This window comes from Ambystoma mexicanum, chromosome 4q (genome assembly GCF_040938575.1).
Source record: "Ambystoma mexicanum isolate Mex_15411 chromosome 4q, UKY_AmexF1_1, whole genome shotgun sequence".
Taxonomy (NCBI): Eukaryota; Metazoa; Chordata; class Amphibia; order Caudata; family Ambystomatidae; genus Ambystoma; species Ambystoma mexicanum.
This window is the reverse complement of record NC_090928.1, coordinates 1,025,700,690-1,025,717,270: the sequence shown is the minus strand read 5'-3', so window position 1 is coordinate 1,025,717,270 and position 16,581 is coordinate 1,025,700,690. Positions and strand designations below refer to the sequence as shown.

Below are 16,581 nucleotides of genomic sequence, written 5' to 3'. Positions count from 1 at the left end.
TATGCGTTACTGGTCCGGAGGCTATCTCCGTTCCATCCACCGTAGTAATGACGTCCTTTACAGCCTTGGGACAAAGAGTTAGATTCATCCTCAAAACCATTTCATGATCCACATAATTGCCGATGGCACCGCTGTCGAAGTAAGCTTCAATTGCATGTAATCGATCCGGATTATCAGGGCTAATGAGGACCATAGGTATCACGAAATGCGAGGTCACGGAACTGGTTTTCACGCTCGGCAAGAGGACCTCTATTCTTGTCGGGCGAGGTCGTTTCCCTGCTCAGAGTTTGTAACTTTGGTAACTGCAGCTCCTACTGCCTTCTTGGCAGGTTTCACCGGACAGTCTCGAAGAAAGTGCCCTGAGTTTCCGCAATAGAGTCCAACTTGACCGCTACTGGGTTTACTATGGTAGTGATGGAATAGGGACCAAGGTATCTTGGGTTGAATGTGCGTGGCCCTTTTAGAGGTAGATATTTGGTGGATAACCAGACTTGATCCCCTACTTGATATTGAGGGGCTTCCTTCCGATGTTGATCTGCTCCTTTCTTGTATTGTTCTTTAGCCCTTTGAAGGTGAGAAACAGCTTCCTTAAAGGCTTGGGTGATTGTAGAATGCAGGTAGTCTACTGCTGGTGTTTCAAGATCTTGGAGGGGATCCAACTCCGAGGTTCGAGGGTGACTGCCGTATAAAAGAAAAAACAGGGTTTTCCCAGTTCCCGAATGGACAGAGTTATTGTAGGCATATTCGGCTATCCAAAGGATGTCTTTCCAAGTTTTTTCAGTTTGTTGCAGCATGCAGCGTAAATACTGTTCCAGAGTTTGATTGGTCCTCTCGGTTTGTCCGTCGGTCTGAGGGTGGTGACTGGTCGATAGTCTCACATCAATTTGAGCCGACCGACAGCAACTTCGCCAAAAATGAGAAATAAATTGACTACCTCGATCCGAAATTAGAACCGAAGGAAAACCGTGCAGTCGGACGATGTTTTCGAGTAATTCTAATGTCTTTAAAAGTCTTTAGTAATGATGTCTCTTGTTTTGCAGGGTTCCGGCGATGGCGGATGACGGGCTGAAGTGAGTTGAAGATGGAGCCCGTGTGATGAGTAGAAGCGCCTGGAAGCACGTAAGTAAGCGCTTGTTGCCTGCTTCACGATGCGCTCTAACTGTCTTTTTATTTTGCAGGTACAAGTTCGGAGCGGCTGCAGGGTGCCGGAATACCCACTGGGTTAGATGTGGAAAGGAGTAATGGCACGTGAGTATTAAAGTTCCCCAATGTCTTTAAACGCACCTTGTTTTGTCTTTCAGATGCGGGATGCAGCGCTGAAGGCCTCCGGAGCGTGCGAAGAGTTGGTAAGCTTTTGTCTTTCAGATGCCGGAATGCAGTGCGAAGACCTCCGGAGCGCACGAAGAGTAGGTAAGCCTTTGTCTTTCAGATGCCGGAATGCAGCGCGAGGCGTTGGTGACAGCCGATGGACCAGGTAAGTGAAGCGCTGTCACTGAAGACCGTAATGCTAACCTGTTCTTTCTTGTCTTTATAGGTGTTGCTGAAGACTGGATTCAGGATGGTAAGCCTTTTTCCTTAGGCCCAGGATCAGATGCAGAAGACACGATGAGCGTTCTGCTGCAGAGGATGCAGAATAACGCAAAGCAAGATTCATCCATCGGGTGTGGTTTAAATAGCCTCCTGTAGTGCTTAGGTGTCTCCTTCCACAGCCACGCCTAGGTAAGAAAAGAGTTCCTGCTTTCCAGAAGAGTTCCAGTGTTCTGAACCTAGGGAGTGGCTCCTGCCCCACCCAACAGGAAAAGTAGTTCCAAACAGAAGAGGATCAGAGGCTCAACTGGCAGGCAAGTAAGCAGCATGGTCTGCTGCAGGTAAGTCCACCCAAGCATTATGAGCCCGGCGCTTCCAGCGCTGGGACTGGGCATATTTATGAGCCTGGTGCCACTGGCGCCAGGACTGGGTCCAAAAGGTCCCAATTGGGACTGGTTGGCACTCGGAACCTGGGTTATGGATCTGCTTCCAAGGGAGTTGGGAAAACCCTGACCTTTTGGAAGCAGAGATCATGACAGCTGGGTTCTGGGCTGGGGCCTTTTAGGGCAGAACCAAACGCAGGGGGGCCCGAGATCCAGGGATGGAGCTGGGCACTTGTTGGGGTTGGGGTAGACGAAGGGGGGGAGGTGGGAGGGTGAGAGGGGTGTGCATTGGTTTGAAGTTGGGGGATGGGGAGTTGGGAAGGGGGTTGGAGGGAAGTTTGATGGGAGGGAAAGGGTAATGAGCCAAAATGTGACCCTTGAGAGGCGGGATATCATGGTGATGGCGCCAGGGTGCCTTACAGTGGTTACCTGGAATGTCAGGGGCCTCAACAGCTATCTGAAACGTAACAAGGTGATGATGTATCTGAAAAGGATGAGGACCGACATAGCATTATTGCAAGAGACCCACCTCACTAGGGAGAAATTGGAGGTGGTTAAGAAGAAGTGGAGAGGGTGCCTGGTGGGATCCACATACTCGGCCTACGCTAGAGGAGTTATCATCTGGGTGGTGCCGCAGGTGCCATTTCAGCTGCTTCAGGTCACGGGTGACCCAGATGGCAGATTGACTGTTGTGAAGGGTATATTGGAAAACCGAGAAGTGTGTATTGTAAATTTATATGCCCCTAACCAGGACACAGCGTCTTACTTTAGGACCCTGTACGGTAGAGTCGGCCCTCTGCTGGGTGGTGGGATTATTTGGGGAGGTGTTTTTAACTGTGTACTTAACCCTAATGTTGACAGATCGGATAGTAAGATAGACAAACCAACCCCAGCAGCAAAGGTGCTGCAGGCCCTCCCGAGGGACTTCGACCTAGTGGATGTCTGGAAGCAGTTGTATCCAGTGGATAGACAATACTCGCACTATACGGCACCACACGCCCTTCACACAAGATTAGACTATGTGTTCGCCTCCACAGAGTTGGCAGGAGAGATGGAAGGTCCGGAATACAAAGCTAGGGTGCTTTTGGACCACTCCCCCCTGGTCCTGGAGTGGCGGCATCAACCTCCCAGGGCACGGATTCCCACTTGGAAACTCAGAGCCGAGGCTCTACAGGACCCGGGATTCAGGGAGGATTTAAGAGAGGCGATCACTGAGTACTTCGAGATAAATACTGGTAGTGTAAGCTCTATGGGAACTTTTTGGGAGGCGTTTAAGGTGGCAGAATGAGGCAGAACGCGCAGACGTAGATGCCCCTATTACGATGGAAGAACTCGAACTAGTGGTTCGCTACTTGCCCACCTGTAAGGCCCCCGGGTCCGATGGGCTTCCAAGTGAATTTTATAAAACCTATGAACAAGAATTGCTTCCCCCGCTGCTGGCCATGCTTAACCAGTCGTATGAGCAAGGCAGGCTACCAGAGACCCTGCGAGAGGCGGTGAATATCCCGTTTCTGAAGCCGGGCAAGCCTATCACTGATTGTAGGTCGTACAGGCCCTTATCGATGCTCAATCAGGTTAGTAAAATCCTCACTGCTGTATTGGCAAATAGGCTTAAGGCTGTCATTGGTAAACTGATACACGCCGACCAAACGGGCTATGTCAGGAACATAACTGATAATCTCAGAAGACTGCATCACATCCTTGACCAGACAAAAAGTGACCCAGGTGAACTGGCAATAGTTTCACTAGACGCGGTCAAGGACTTCGAGCCAGTGAAAAGGCCCTAGTTGATCGCGACCTTTAAAGGCTATGGAATGGGACCGGGGTACCTCAGGTGGGTGACAATGTTATACAGCTCCCCGATCACCAGGGTCAAAACGGGTGCTATCATTTCGGACAAATGGTAACTAAGCAGAGGCACTAGAGAGGGCTGCCCGTGGTCGCCCATGTTATACATATGGGCACTGGAGCCATTGGCCACCTGCCTGAGACAGCAATACGAGGAGATAGGTATTCGCACTGCGGATGGCATGCACCTTGTTTCTTTATATGCGGACGACATACTGTTATATTTACGCTACCCAGAAGAGAACATGCAATATATTCTAGACATGATGGAGCAATTTGCCGTTCTCTCTGGCATAGCGGTTAACCCCAAAAAGTCTAGCGTGTTCCCTCTGGGGAGATACAAGCTTGTCTTGCCCAGGAGTCTGCCAGTGTTGCCGATTACCCTGGCACACAAAGTCGTTCCGATATCTCGGAATTGACATATACCATATGGCAGAAGAACATGCACGCAACACAGTTAAAGCAGTAGAAGGAATTAAGAACAGCATGGGATTCTGGTCCAGGTTACCCCTGGCTATGGTGGGGAGGGCTGCTCTGCTAAAAATGGTAGTTTTGCCCAGACTGTTGCATTTCTTTGTTAACATCCCGCATGGGATCCCGAGGCGCTTTTTCGCTAGCCTCCATAGCCTGTGTAGGAGCTTCATCTGGGGCAACTCCAGGAACAGGGTGGCCCTCTGGAAACTACAGAACTCGTGTGATAGGGGAGGGATCAACCTGCCAAATTTTGAGCTATACTATCTGGCAGGGCAGCTGCAGTATGTAGCAAGATGGCTGTCTGGCGAGGAGACGGCAGAAACCAGGCTGCTGTGCAGGGAACTGCTCCCCTTCTTTCACAAAGAAGTGGTGTGGCTGTCCAAGTCGAGGGTCCGGGGGATGGCGGGGCTGCTGGTACTGGGATGGGAGATATGGCACAGAACGTGGCAGATTGCGGGACACCTGGTTCCGTACTCTATGCAGGTGCCGCTTGCAGCACTATGTGGAGAGGATCCCCAGCTGATACAAGGGGTCCGCAAGTACTGGGAACCAGTGGGCCTGGCCACCCTGGGAGACATATGGCTGGAAGGGGAGGCATTAGAGTTCCCGAACCTGATCGAAGATACTGGGGTGCATAAAGGGCAGTACATAACTTACACCAGAATTGTCAAGAGAGTACGAGTGAAATGGCCAACAGAGGTGCTCACCGGACAACCGGATGCCACCATGGAGGCTATATATGATATTTCAGAGGGTGGGCATGAGATTTCCCGCATATACGAGCTGTTGGGGTCCAAGGTGGGGAAGGACTTGACCCAACAGACAACTTTGGGAGGATGAGGTGGGAGAGCCCATGTCGGATGGGCTCTGGAAAAGAGCCCAAAGATATCATAAAAAAGTGTCCCGGAACGCAAGGCTCCAGCAGATCCAACTATATGTCACACATAGAGCATAGCTCACCCCCAGTAAGATCGCTAGGTTTGGTGGCCATACGACTCAGAAATGCCCTAGGTGTGGGGTGGAGGAGGCTGGGCTACTCCACATGTTTTGGGCCTGCCCTGAGGTGGGGCGGTTTTGGCAAGAAGTGAAGGCACGCTTAGCAGGAACCGGTATTACACTGGAGGTGAAGTCGGCCTGGGCATGCATGCTGGGGGGATTCCCTAGGCCACGTAACTTAAAGCACATAAGCAAAATGAAAGATCTAGCATATGTCCTGGCCAAACGAAGGATAGCAATGTGCTGGAAGGCAGCCCAGAGGCCGAGGATAGAGTTGTGGTGGGCTGACCTCTTAAAATGGGCAGAGGCAGAAACGGCTGTTTGGTGGGACACGGTTTTTAGGGGGGGGGAGGAGGAGGTAGGACCCCTAATTGAATGGAGGCAGCTGGTGGCTACCATGAGTGGCCCCCCCCAGTCTGATCAGAGCGATGATAAAACGGATAAAGAGACGACGATAAACCTGCCTGAAAAATCACAGGATGATGACATGGACATATTGGCTCAAGTTAGGGGGGAGGGAGTTTCATGAGACTGGACAATGCTGATTGTAACACTCTGACGCTGAATCTGATGATGGAAGTCCCAAGAATTGTGTGTTATAGAAAATAAAAATTGTTTTTTCCCAAAAAAAAAAAAACTCTGTGCGGCTATCGCCGGCTTCTCTGGGATCATTTGCATTGCCGCACTGGACGCCGCAAGGGCGCCCGTCCCTGCCACTCTGGATTTGGGGATCTGAACCCGACTTCCTGTCGATCGGCTGAGGGCAATGGAGGCCATAGCCCATCCCTTCCGAACGGCACTCGCCCGTCCCTTAGGACTGACTGACCCATGTTCAACTTCTGTTCACATGGAACCCTTCTCCACTTTATTCTTCAAAGTTCTCGTTTTAATATTTGCTACTACAACCAAGATCTTCACCTGCGGCGGCTCCACTCGGGCCCTCGCCCCGGGCTTCTGTGCGTACTGCAGCAGCCCTCCTACTCGCCTGACCTAGCCCCCGCGGCTCTCAACGCAGGCCTGGTATGGGCCTGATGCTCCAGGGCCATCCATTTTCAGGGCTAGTTGATTCGACAGGTGAGTTGTTACACACTCCTTAGCGGATTCCGACTACCATGGCCACCATCCTGCTGTCTATATCAACCAACACCGTTTCTGGGGACTGATGAGCATCTGCATCATGCGCCTTAACCCCGGGTGCGGTTCATCCCGCAGCGCCTGTTCTACTTACCAAAAGTTTCCCACTGAGCACTTTCATATAATACCCGGCTCCACGCCAGCAAGCCGGGCTTCATACCCATATAAAGCTTGAGAGCAGGTTGAGATAATTTTGGCCCCAAGACCTCTAATCATTCGCTTTGCTAGATAAAACTGGGGTTTCCGTGCGCCAGCTATCTTTAGTGAAACTTCGGAGAGAACCAGCTACTATATCATTCGATTAGTCTTTTGCCCCTATACCCAGGTCGGATGACCGATTTACACATCAGGACCGCTACGGACCTCCACCAGGCCGAGTTCACCATCTTTCGGGTCCTATCACACACGCTCATGCATCATCTCTGACAGAGTGGGGGAGACAGGTCGGTGGAGAGCCCACCGCGACAGGATGCCACTGCAATCGCCGGGCACCGGCCCTCAACATCATTACATCACAGGGTTTCATTCATATCTCTGACTCGGGCAGGCATTATATTCTTAGTCAGTGTTTCCAGACAGGTCGGGTGGTTAACCGACCCCTGGCGCCCTTTGTGGGCCTCCCCGCCCGGCAGCACGACGTGGTTGGCGTGTATTGAGGGCAGTCCACCACAGTCACATCGGGAGCCCCGTCTCTCGTGGCCACTCTAGCAACCCCCAAGAGGGGCCAGGACAGTTGCCGGATAAGAGCCCGGTGGTGGTCTATCTCCCTCAGCCCCGTGGACACAGCAAAACTGCTGTCAGGGGGCTGTAACACTCTCTGCTGGAGCATATAGCCACCTGCCCCCTGGGGCCTTCCCAAATGCACCCTGCTGGGGCTGGATGTGCCCGGGCCGCAGACCCGCAAGGGCCTCCACCGTTCCAGGTGACCAACCTGCCTGCCGTGTTGAATCCTGTGGGTGGACTGCACAGACCCCACCAGTTTACCGCTCAACCGTTTCACACCCTCTTGAACTCTCTTCAACTTTCCCTTACGGTACTTGTTGGTCAACAGTCTTGCGCCCGTATTTAGCCTTAGACAGAGTTTACCACACGCTTTGGGCTGCATTCCCAAGTAACCTGACTCCAAGAAGACCTGATCCCGGTGTGCAAGAGGCCGCTATCGGCCTAACACCATCCGCTTGGGGAGACTCGATCAGAAGGACTTGAGCCCCCTGAGTGATGCCGGGGAGTCGGTCTTCTGTACGCCACATTTCCCACGTCTGCTGCTGAATGGGGATTCGGCGCTGGGCTCTTCCCTTTTCACTGGCCGTTACTGAGGGAATCCTGGTTAGTTCCTTTTCCTCTGCTTAGTAATATGCTAAAATTCAGCAGGTCACCATGTCTGATCTGAGGCCGTGGTCGGGGAGCACAAAGCTCAGGGCAGCTGGACTCGGGCCCGTATGGGGGGTTGCCCCAGCCCTTGGCGCAGGCGAGTGTATTCTGTCCCAATCTGTGACCGAAGCCCACATGGTCACGAGGTCCGTGCTCCATGGTCATCCTGCGCCGGCAGCCGTGGGACACCAAAGACAGCCACACACAGCACGGCCAGGTGCCCCGGGGTAGGGTGAAGGTGCGCCAGGCTTTTTTAAAGCCTGCTGCCACCGCCATCACATCCGGGGCGCGTCGGCCACCCGGCCCTCCCGAAACCAGCATGAGGTGGGGAAACTGGGGAAACCAGGACGCGTCGGCAATTAGCTTGCGCGCCAGATCCAAGGATCCAGCGACGGTGCTGATCGGGGTCTGACCTTAGGGGGATGAATGGAATGGGGTCCCTGCGACAGCCCCAGCCACGCCCCTGGGAGTGAACCCCGGGGCAATTGACGTACAAGCGACCCTCAGGCAGGCGTAGTCCCGGGAAAAACCCAGGGCCACATGGTGCGTTCGAAGTGTTGATCAATGTGTCCTGCAATTCACACTAATTCTCGCAGCTAGCTGCATTCTTCATCGATGCACGAGTCGAGTGATCCACCGCCAAGAGCCACAGGCAACTTTTTTTGTCCTAGACGTCGGCCTGACCCTGCCGGTGCAGGAGAGGTTGGGGGAGGCAGCGCTGGCTGTGGCAGGACAGCCCAGCTCCCTGTCTAGCTCGGCCGAAACCATTGTGGTTTCAAAAAAATAAAAAATAATAATCCAGGTGCTCAGCCTGACCGCCAGCTGCAGCAGCACAGCGCTTCCCAGGGGGATGGAGGTAGGCCGCTCCGCCACCTGCCCACACGGCCCGATCCACTCATCCTTCCCCGACCCCTTCCGCTTCCCTTTTGGGAGGGGGGCTGGGAGATGGACAACGAGGCAGGCCAGAGACAGCACAGACAGGGGGTCGGGTGGGACCACTAGAGTCTTCAAACCCCAGCCCGGCTGCATAGGACCAAGCTCCAGGTACCTGGGCAAGAGGGAAGGTCAACCACTGTGCCAGCAGGCCTGGCCATTGCTCACACACAGATGTGGGCTGCTGGAACCTTGGCGCCCACCGTCAAGTGAGCCAGCTGCACCATGGCTCATGCCTGGCTTGCCCGGGTGCCTGTCTGCCTGGGGAGGCACCCCTCGAGAGCAGTCAGGTTTCCCTCGGCTCCCGGCTGCCCCCAGTCAGGGCTTCCCTGGTGACCGGGGTGTGCCCACCAAAGCCCAGCCGCTGGCAGGTCAGAGAGAGGAGTGTGCGCCCCCCGGCCAGCGCAGATGCGGGCTCAGTGAGGAGAGGGGGCTGGTTGACCACGTGCACCGGACCGCTCTGCGAGAGGTGCCCCGGGCTGTGGGTGTGCACGTCTGGGATGCAACCGAGGTCGGGCCACGGCTCTCCCTCCCGCTGCTCCGCTGTTAATGATCCTTTATGCCCCCACCCACAAGCAGAAACCATTCACACTCAAATGCCCCATTTCTCCTTCCAAACACGTTCCAGATTCAAATGCCACCTCCCTCCTGACCTACATGCCACCATCCCTCCATCCGAACCCACACAAAGACACCAACATCCGTCCCTCCATACCTACACCAAGATGCTCCACCCCTCAGAGCCACACCCATATGCTTCATCTCTACCTCCACACTCAGATGGCGCCATTCGCCCTCTCTCTATACCCACACCCGATTACCCCATCCCTTCGACACACACATGCTCCCACCACTCCAATAAACCAACATCCTTCTCTCCAGACAAACATACCCCATCCCTCCATTCACACCCAGATGCCCCCTTCCTTCCCACCAGAGCGCTCCAGCCCTGACCCACATGCTCCACTATTCCCTGACATGCCCCCATCATATGCCCATTCCATATCAACAATGCCCCCTCCGATCCAGACTCCACGATGCACAATCCCTTCCTCAAGACCCATACCATGATGGCCCATGCTCCCTCCACACAGAAAGATGCCCCTATCCGTCCTCCAACCAATGAGCCCCAATTCTTCCCTCCAGACCCACACCAATGTGCCCCATCCCTCCCTCCAGATGCACATCAATGTGTCCTGTGCCCCCCTTCATACCCAAAGCAATGTCCCCATCCCTCCCTACAGACCCACACCCATGTGCACCATCCCTTCCTCTCAGAACCACACCAAGATGCCCCATCCCTCCCTCTAGACCAATACCATAATGCACCATCCTCCCTCCACATAGCAAGATGCCCCTTGCATCAGATGCCCATGTGCCGATCCTGAATCACATGCAGATAGCCCCAGCCAACCCCCTCTAAAACCACCCATCCTAGTATGCCCCCATCCGCCCAGACCCACACCAATGTGCCCCGTCCCCTCGTTCCAGACCCACACCAATATGTGGTCATCCCTCCCCAGACCAATGTCCCCATCCCTCCCATCAAACCCACACCAATGTGCCCCCAACACCTCCCTACAGAGCCACACCAAGATGCCCAGTCCAACTTCCCAACCCACACCTAGATGACCCATGCCACCCTCCAGACCTACTGTGCCCCATCTCTCCCTCCAGAAAAACGTCCATGTGCCCCATCCACCTCCCTCCAGAGCCATACCAATGTGCCCCACCACCTCCCTCCAGAAACACACCAATGTGCCCCCACCACCTCCCTCCAGAGCCACACCAATGGGACCCGACCACCTCCCTCCAGAGCCACACCAAGATGCCCGTCCCACTTCCCAACCCACACCTAGATGACCCATGCCACCGTCCAGACCCACTGTGCCCCATCTCTCCCTCCAGAAACACACCCATGTGTACCATCCCTCCACCCAGATCCACACCAATGTGCCCCCACCACCTCCCTCCAGATCCACACCAATGTGCCCCCACCACCTCCCTCCAGAGCCACACCAAGATGCCCCATCCCACTTCCCAACACACACCTAGATGACCCATGCCACCCTCCAGACCCACTGTGCCCCATCTCTCCCTCCAGAAACACGCATGTGCACCATCCCTCCGCCCAGATCCACGCCAATGTGCCCCCATCACCTCCCCCCAAAGCCACACCAAGATGCCCCATCCAACTTCACAACCCACACCTAGATGACCCATGCCACCCTCCAGACCCGCTGTGCCCCATCTCTCCCTCCATAAACACACCCATGTGCCCCCACCACCTCCCTCCAGAGCCACAACAAGATGCCCCGTCCAACTTCACAACCCACACCTAGATGACCCATGCCACCCTCCAGACCCGCTGTTCCCCATCTCTCCCTCCAGAAACATACCCATGTGCACAATCCTTCCGCCAAGATCCACACTAATGTGCCCCACCACCTCCCTCCAGAGCCACACCAATGTGCCCCCACCACCTCCCTCCAGAGCCACACCAAAATGCCCCGTTCCACTTCCCAACCCACACCTAGATGACCCATGCCACCCTCCAGACACACTGTTCCCCCATCTCTCCCTCCAGAAACACACCCATTTGCACCATCCCTCCGCCAAGATCCACACCAATGTGCCCCATCACCTCCCTCCAGAGCCACACCGATGTGCCCCCACCACCTCCCTCCAGAGCCACACCAAAATGCCCCGTTCCACTTCCCAACCCACACCTAGATGACCCATGCCACCCTCCAAATCCACTGTGCCCCATCTCTCCCTCCAGAAACACGCCCATGTGCCCCATCCACCTCCCTCCAGAGCCACACCAATGTGCCCCACCACCTCCCTCCAGAGCCACACCAATGTGCCCCGTCCAACTTCCTAACCCACACCTAGATGACCCATGCTACCCACCAGACCCACTGTGCCCCATCTCTCCCTCCAGAAACACACCCATGTGCACCATCCCTCCGCCAAGATCCACACCAATGTGCCCGACCACCTCCCTCGAGAGCCACACCAATGTGCCCCCACCACCTCCCTCCAGAGCCACACCAAAATACCCCGTCCCACTTCCCAACCCACACCTAGATGACCCATGCCACCCTCCAGACACACTGTGCCCCATCTCTCCCTCCAGAAACAAACCCATGTGCACCATCCCTCTGCCAAGATCCACACCAATGTGCCCCACCACCTCCCTCCAGAGCCACACCAATGTGCCCCCACCACCTCCCTCCAGAGCCACACCAAAATGCCCCGTCCCACTTCCCAACCCACACCTAGATGACCCATGCCACCCTCCAGACACACTGTGCCCCATCTCTCCCTCCAGAAACACACCCATGTGCACCATCCCTCCACCCAGATCCACACCAATGTGCCCCACCACTTCCCTCCAGAGACACACCAATGTGCCCTACCACCTCCCTCCAGAGCCACACCAATGTGCCCCCACCACCTCCCTCCAGAGCCACACCAAAATGCCCCGTCCAACTTCCTAACCCACACCTAGATGACCCCTGATACCCACCAGACCCACTGTGCCCCATCTCTCCCTCCAGAAACAAACCCATGTGCACCATCCCTCTGCCAAGATCCACACCAATGTGCCCCACCACCTCCCTCCAGAGCCACACCAATGTGCCCCCACCACCTCCCTCCAGAGCCACACCAAAATGCCCCGTCCCACTTCCCAACCCACACCTAGATGACCCATGCCACCCTCCAGACACACTGTGCCCCATCTCTCCCTCCAGAAACACACCCATGTGCACCATCCCTCCACCCAGATCCACACCAATGTGCCCCCACCACCTCCCTCCAGAGCCACACCAAAATGCCCCGTCCCACTTCCCAACCCACACCTAGATGACCCATGCCACCCTCCAGACCCACTGTGCCCCATCTCTCCCTCCAGAAACAAACCCATGTCCTCCATCCCTCCCCAGACCCACACCAATGTACCCCAACCCACACCACTGTCCCTATCCCTCACCCAGACCCACACCTCTATGTCCTATCCATCCCTCCAGACCCACACCAATGTGCCCCCTTTCTCCAGAGCCACGCAAAAGTGGCTCATCCCACCAGACCTACACCAGCATGCCCCTATCCAACCATTCATGCCTGTGTGCCATCCCGAATCACATGCAGATAGCCCCAGCCAACCCCCTCTAAAACCACGCATCCTAATAATCACACCCTCATAAAACATTAAATCACTCTATTAACCCCCGGCGATCAGTTAAACACAAGCATACACTGGGCCTCATTACGACCCTGGCGGAAATCGTGGTGCAATATGCACCATGGAGCATGGCGGAAAGCTGCCGATAGCGCCATGGGGGTTGGCGGATTTACCGCCCCATTCCGACCTTGGCGGGGCGGTAAATCCCCATTCCCCATTTTACCCTTCCCCATTCCCATTTTTGCCCCATAGGGTATAATGGGAGTGGGGAAGGCGTTAATTACGCCACCGTAAAATACGGTGGCGTAATTAACAACAAGGTCCCGTAGCGCCATGGATTTCTCCGCCCGGAAAAACCAGGCGGAAAACGCTCCATGGCGCTACGGGAACTCGTAGTAGGGCGGACGGGTCCGCCGCGAATACCGCTGGCGTAAACCCACTCCGCCAGGGTCGTAATGAGGCCCACTGTCTCCCTGTGCCTTTTCTTAGCCCTCCATACCTTTCATGTTGAATAGCTGAGCATGATTTTTAAAGTAAATGTAATTTCCTGCTCCCCTGTCTAAATCGGGTGTCTTGCAGGAACGTTCACGGTATCCGGAAGAAAATTCCAATTTACAGCCAGCCAAAAGCACACGGGTTGCTGCTGTTCCTGCAGCCTGGCAGCCAGAGCCTTGCCGCTCAGGACGCTCCAGGGCCTCCTAGAAATGTTCCCGGTGTTGAAATGCCAACCCCAAACGCTGCTAGCCAAAGGCTGGCAGGGTCCGGTTGCACTTGCACCGGCGGCAGCCAGAGCGTTCAAAATTCCCGCTCAGCCCCAGCCCGCTTACTGAACGTGCTCCAGAACCGCTTCTCTGCTGCGGAAAGCACACGAATGACATCAGAGGTCACGTGACAACGAGGGGGCGGGCCGTTGCTATGGTCCTTTTCTCGGATGGGAACTAGTCGCTACCGTACAAATATAGCTATGAAAAATGCCTCTGCTCCAGGGGCAGTGATTTAGTGCAAAAAAAGTTATTAGGTGACTTAAGTATTGGGCGACCGTAACCATTAGTTCCATGACCCGCTTTTTCGTCCCAGTACTTACATGATTTGAGGCAATCGCCTCCTGAACGTGAACCAATAAAAACGTTTATAATGCCTTGTCCGATCCTCCCTCCTTATTGGTAGCAAATCCTGTCCACCTGTGTACCCATTAGTTACAATTGTTCCTGTCTCTATAGCAGAGGTGCAGACATGCCAACATTCCAAATTCCTTGAGAGGGAGATTTCGGCACCGAAATCGTGAGCATGCATTTTCCCCATAGGAATGCATTGGGGATATTGTTATTTTAGGCGGGAGACAGTAAAATATAGCACCGTTTTTAATGAAAAAATCGGGAGTCTCCCGCCTAAATCGGGAGGCTAGGCATGTATGGAGGTGAACTGGGAACCAAAAGAGGCCCTGGAAATAATGTTCAAAGTTGCCCCATATTACGCATTTACATCAAGCCCAACCCTTTACCTACAGAGTCCATAGCTCTCAACTCACACGCTTTTGGCGGGTGTCACCCGTCTTGTAAACAGCCGATGAGGAAATAAGGGCTCCAGGCAGCAGTGATGAAGAAACAGTAATTTATTTCATTACAGCGACAGCGGCCTATGAGAGCCGAGTGCCAACATGGCTCTCTCCCTGCAGTCTCTACTGTCTCTCATCCACATTCTTAGAATAACATTCTTAGAACTTAATGAGCTCATAGTGCAGCTCAATGTTTAACTAGGATCTGGTAATACATTTTTATGAACTTGTTTTAACTTACACTTACATCATAACACATCTCATCCCTTATGTGCATACAGCTGTTTACTCCACATAATAATCTTTAAACCAGCCGGGTTTGTTCTTGACTCTATTTGAATGTGTCTCTGCTGCAGACCTTGAATTGTTGTCATCCTTGGAGCACTTATCTATGACACTAGAGTCTCTGATACTGTTATTAGCAAATTCACCATTGTCATGTTCACCATTGTCATGTTTATCATGTGCATTGTCCTTCATGCATTCTGGACATTTCACAATTCTGGACATTGACCAACACTCCCCCCCTTCTACAATTACTACATTGTTTCTTACCGCAGATATTTTCTTGGGACCAATGTATTTGCTTTCTACACATTTGGGAGTGAATCTAGGGTTCTTTATGAGGATACAATCTCCCACTTTCCAGGTATTACTTTTGACACTCTTGTCCTCATCAAATCTTTCTTTGTACACATCCTGTGCTTCTTTGATGAGAGTCATAATTCTCTCGCGATCAGTGTTGGAACTCTTGGCTAAGTCCATCCACCCTGGACATAGTTTTGTTCCAGGTTGTCTCCCTTTCAATGACATGAACGGAGATACATTTGTAACTGAGTGTGGTGTGGTACAGTAGTTCCATATCATTTCTCTTACTACACCAAACCATCTTAGATTAGAAGCCATGGCCAATTGCAAACCACCCTTTATGAACCTATTGGCTCTCTCAACGAGGCTGTTGGCCCTTGGATGATATAAAGCAGTTCTAGTGTGTTTGATGCAAAATTTCTTCAAGAAAGTTAACATCCTTTCAGAACAGAATTGTACGATTCTCAGGAAAGGGGAACTTGGTGATAGGCAGCAGAGAGATCAATGACAGAGAACAATTTGGGTTCGCCAAGAGTGGAGAGTGTCTCGGAAATGTTGGGTAGGGGATGTCTCTCCACCAGAATATTGTGATTAAGACTGCGCAAATCTACACACACTCTTAATTTACCATTATCTTTGGCGACTAAAACAATGGGGGACAACCACTCTGTGGCCTCAACAGGTTCAATGACACCCTTATCTACTAAGTTATTGAGTTCACTGCGTAGTTGCGCTCTCATGTTTAACGGCACATGTCTCACTTTATGAACAATAGGCTGAGATTTTTTCTTTAGTCTAATATGGTGTTCGAAGTTCTTGAGTCTGCCCAGACCTTCGGTGAAGACCTCTGGGAACTCTCTTGACCACGTATCATCAATCTCGGCAATGGTGACAGGCTCAGTGGCGCTAGCTTGCACCCTGACTCTCAACTTCCTTTGTTCCTCCCAACCTAAAAGGGAGGCTCCCTTTCTTGCAACCAAAATGTCAGCTATGCGTTCTCCACCTCTGTATTGCACACTTGCAGTAAACTGTCCCAGCATCTCAATAGGGGATTCTGCATAGCCGCAGGGCCGAATTCTTGGTGGATCCAGCATTGATTGATCTTTTTTTAGAACATCTTTAAATGTCTCTTTTGAAATGATGGTCCATGGGGAACATGTGTCAACTTTCCTGAGTATTTCTTGACCATCAATTACAAAAACATCTGTTGGACCTTTGCCGTCTCCTCCTCCAATGGTCGAAATCTCGAAGACATGTCTGGGGTTGTCTTGCGAGGAGTACACCTCCTGTATGTTGTAAGCTGAGTGAGCAACTTCTTCTTGGTTGTTTCTGGTTTCTAAAAGATTTATTGATGACCTCTTGCATACATTAGCGAAATGTCCTCTGGTCCTACACTTGAAACATTCAGCATTCCTTGCTGGGCACGAAGGGTAATTCGGACCATGCTTGACACTGCCACATCTGGTACACTTCGCACCCCATGTTCCTTTCCTGCTTGTATTGACATTAAGTCTCTTCCTGTGATCAACTGCGCACACAGCTTGGGTACTCTGTTTGTCAGACTTCAGTTCTTTGACATATTG

General features: G+C 53.1%; 1 non-coding gene across 1 annotated transcript; it reads right to left on the bottom strand.

Annotated features, from left to right (window-relative positions):
* Nucleotides 1-8,230: 8,230 nt before the first annotated feature.
* Nucleotides 8,231-8,381, bottom strand: LOC138468705 (5.8S ribosomal RNA). The gene has a single exon (XR_011268436.1). It is a non-coding gene; the product is annotated as a 5.8S ribosomal RNA (ribosomal RNA).
* Nucleotides 8,382-16,581: the final 8,200 nt, after the last annotated feature.